A 4,120-nucleotide genomic window follows, 5' to 3' on the forward strand; every position below is an offset into this window, starting at 1 on the left:
AATGAGGCCAGAGGAGAATGCTGGGTGCCCTGTTCTGTCACTATTCCTCAAGACATAGCCTCTCTCACTGAACCTAGAACTAGGTTGGTAACCAGCAAGCTCCAGCAATCCTCTCTCTGAGCCCCGCCTCCCAAGCACTGGCTTACAGGCACTTGCGTAGTCACGCACAGCTTTCTTGGTGGATGTTGGGGCTTTGAACTCAGATGGTCACGCTTACTGGTGAGCCATCTCCCGAGCCCTGAGATTAACTAATTTAAGGATGCAGCTCTACTGCACTGGTATGTTTACTCTGCTGTATAACCACAGTATGCTTTTCTAGGACTCCATGTCCTCAAATCCTTATCCATTCGACACTAACTCTGTATTTCTTCTGCCACAGCTCCTGGCAACCAGCATTCTGTCTTCCATCTCCATCAACCTATTTACTCTAAAGACCTTGTTCAAGTAGAGACATACATTATTTATCCTTTGGGATTGGCTCAGATCATGCAGCATGGTATCTATCTTACTTTGCATCTGTCTGGGTTCTCCAATTTCCTTCCTTGCCCACTGTGATTTTGTTATTGCTTGACTCCTCTTCCCAGGCACCCTCAATACTTATTTCTGGTGTCAGCTTTTTCAGATGTCTTCCTCCCCTCCCCCGCAACTGATAGGCTAGACATAAAACCCTGGCACCCTGGCCTGACCCATCACCACACCGCCCACCCCCATGGCAATATGCTGCAGTACCAAACTGTCTGGGTCGATTTACCTTCCTAGGTTAGCTCCAGATGCTGAAGTTTAAATTACCTCTGCATTTCCTGCCCTAGCACCATAGGATGTCTACTGAACAGGATCTGTGTATGAATAACTAGGGTGGTGTTCTGTCATTACAAAACAGGCTGGAACAATCCCCGTGTAATGAAGGCATTCAGAATAACCATTAAGGTAGGTTCCTGCTTTACAACGTTTTAGAGCCCAAACTGTTAGTCACCTCCTCTCCTTGAGTAGAGATAATTCAGCAACCATTGAGAAGCATTTGTGTATGTGGGGGGGGGGGGAGGCTGGGCATGGTGACACCCACACTTTTAACCTCAGCACTTGGGAGGCAGAGGCAGGTAGATCTCTGTGAGTTTGTGTCTATATAGTGAGTTCCTGGAAAGCCAGGACTACATAGAGAGACACTCTCTCTCAAAAATAGAAATGAATACTTTTAAAAAAGGCTTTTTGTTTGTTTGTTTTGATTATCAAGTCAAGAATTCTAGCAAGCAAGGAAAGGAATGTGTGTTAATTATTTACATTTTAGGTTTGAAAGACACAGTAAAGATGGTTTTCATACTTCAGCCTTCTCAGTGGCTGAAATGTCTGAGAAGCAAGCTTGCCTGATTTACCAGCCACGGCCTCCCACCAACTGGCTCATTCGCTGGTTAGCACTGTGTTCACCTGGTTTATCACCTTTTCGCTATAGCTTTTCTAATTATAAACATTACTAAGTAATAAGAAATCCCTTAGAGCTTAAGTAAAAGCAAATCAATTGGCTTATGAAAATGGATGTATAACAGGATAAAACAAGCCATTCAAATACAATTTATGGAGCTGGAGGGGTGGGTCAGGGGTTAAGAGCACTTTTTATTCTCAGAGAGGTCCGGAGTTCTTGAAGTTCCTAGCATACCCACGGTAGCTCACTACCATCCCTAACTGCAGGGATCCGATTCCCTCTGCTGGCCTTCAGGCACACATGCAGTGAATGTACACACACACACACACACACACACACACACTCATACACAGGAAAAAACTAAAACATGATTGGAAACATGGGTCTGAGGAAGAACCTTACTGGGCATTCCGACCTGAAACCTTCAGGTTGTGACATTCCCAAGAAGACAGGGACTAAGAAAGGAGACTTAAAGGACTTAAATCCAAGAGAAGCAGAAACAGGCTGAGGGGGCAGACAAGCTCAAGTTCAAGCCTCCAGGCATTTCAGTGATTCCTAGCTACAGAACTGTACTTTTTTGCAAAGTTCTATGAACTTACAAACTAAGACACTCCGATCGATGAGGAGCTGGGGCCCCCAGAGCCATCCTGAGTGGCATTCAGGGCTTCTGGGACATCAGGGCCTCAGCGGCTCAGCTCAAGGGACAGCACCTTCTGAGAGGAGTGGCAGCTGCCACTCATCCCTGCCCGCAGTGCGCGCCCTCGAATCCACGATTCTAATTTCCCACCAGCCACCTGCGCCCGGGAGTCACGTCCATTCCCACGAGAGGGACAGCTTGGAGCTGAACAAAACACCACAATGGATTCCAGACGCCCCGAGTTGGTGTCCCGAGACCTTGGAAATGCAGTGCCCGGGGATACAGACAAAGCTTTTCTACAGATCCCGCAGCCACGCCCGCACCGTTCCAGAACTTCCCGCCCTCAAGGGACAACGAGCCTCCAGAGCCCCTACCTCGCCACAGCACCGGGAGCCGAGGTCTGCTACAACCGCGGACCTCCACGTTCTCAGAACACTCGGCCCGGGCCCGCCCCCGACGGTAGACCACGCCTCTCCATGCCTTTATCAGCTGGGCCCCGCCCCGAAGTCCAGGTCCCGCCCCCATAGCCAAGTCCCACCCGCAAACTCGCCCAAACCCTCTCAATAGACCACGCCCCATACATAGAAGCCCCGCCCAAACGTTCAGGTCGCACCCGTGATGGGGATGCCCCGCCCCGCCCCGCCGTTTGAGGTTCTGCTGCACAGGCGCAGCAGCAACTCTGACTGGCCCGCCTAGCTTGCTTGAAGCCCGGTGCATTGTGGGACACTCAGGCCAATATCGGGCCTGTGCTGACCCCTGGCGGACCCTTCTGTAACAGCAGCCGGAGTGCGGCTGCGGGCTCCGACCCTGGGGACCTGGGCTGGTTGCCAGTAGTTCATTAAAATATCAAAATAAAATGGAAACCTGTAAAACAACTGGAGCCCCTGCCCTCCGAGAAACGCAGATGAAAACTAAAACACTGACGACAATAGAAAATCTACTGAAACCAGGGAAAAACAACTGAAAACGAGTAATGATGTCAAAATGACAAAGAAGCAGGTAGTATTTATCCAATGAAAGCACAGATCAGCAGAGTTCTAGACACTTATGAAATGCTATTGCAGTGGGGCACAACAAATTAAAAGCGCCCAGCACAGACATTTAATATGCCTTGCATTTCTCTTTCTTTTTCCTTTTTTCCTTCTTTCCTTCTTTCCTTCCTTTCCTTTCTTTTTCCTGACTTTTTAAAATGGGTGTCTCTTTATGTACCCTAAGCTAGTCTTGAATTACCCTCTGCCTCAGTCTCTCAAAGTCCTGGGATTCCAGGAGCATAGCGTCATATCCACCCATCCTTTAATGTATTACTAAATAATTTCTAAATGTTTCTAGGATGTTGGAACTAGTTCTAATTTCCTGTGGCATAGCAGGATTTCAGTTTCCCCACAAAGTAGGGTCTTGTTCGTTTGGTTTTGAAACAAGGTCTCTCTCTACATAGCCTTGGCTGTCCCAGAACTCACTATGTAGGCCAAGTGGCTTCCAGCTCTGCCTGCCTCTGCCTCTAAGGGCTGGGGTCAAAGGCACCACCAGGCCCAGCTCATCTCAGTAGTTTTTAAAAGATATCAATACACAAAAACGTCTCTGAGGTCTTAGAGAACCGTAGCAATGAGCTTGTCTGCAAATCATGGCAGAGTGCCAGAAGGAAACTATTTCTTTGGGAGTGCGTTAGCTCCGTAGCCTTCTCAAAGAACTCAGACAGGAGCACACTCCAGAGGCCAGCAGTCTGTGAGTAGAGACTCACCCCAGCAAAGTGGGCCCAGTGCTGAAAGCTGAGAGGGAGGAATCTGTGCCCGCCCCTCTTCCTGGGCTTACAGACAGGTCTTCCTGGTTACAGTGTTTCCCACTGGCATGCCTGCATCCCTGCTTACGGGACCAGTCATCTTTGGAAAGGGGTTTGCTCTGCTCCAACATACTCTCATCCTAAACAAACTGTGTTTACAATGACCCAACTTAAGTCAGATTACCTCTGTGGTACTGGGGGTGTAGAACTTCAACACATGATGGGAGAGAGAATGATGACTGAACCCAAAACTGGAGTAAACACTGGAAATTCACAGTATAAGCTTAGG

General features: G+C 48.5%; 1 protein-coding gene across 2 annotated transcripts in view; it reads right to left on the reverse strand.

Annotated features, from left to right (window-relative positions):
- Positions 1 to 2,500, reverse strand: part of Extl3 (exostosin like glycosyltransferase 3) — an 89,839-nt gene extending 87,339 nt beyond the window's left edge. The window contains exon 1 of one of the 2 annotated variants that reach the window (XM_029541543.1): positions 2,429 to 2,500. The gene's annotated coding sequence lies outside the window, so the exon portion shown is untranslated. The remainder of the gene's footprint in view (positions 1 to 2,428) is intronic. The other variant, XM_029541542.1, reaches the window with a different exon arrangement.
- Positions 2,501 to 4,120: the final 1,620 nt, after the last annotated feature.

Source organism: Mus pahari, chromosome 8, assembly GCF_900095145.1.
Source record: "Mus pahari chromosome 8, PAHARI_EIJ_v1.1, whole genome shotgun sequence".
NCBI classification, from domain to species: domain Eukaryota; kingdom Metazoa; phylum Chordata; class Mammalia; order Rodentia; family Muridae; genus Mus; species Mus pahari.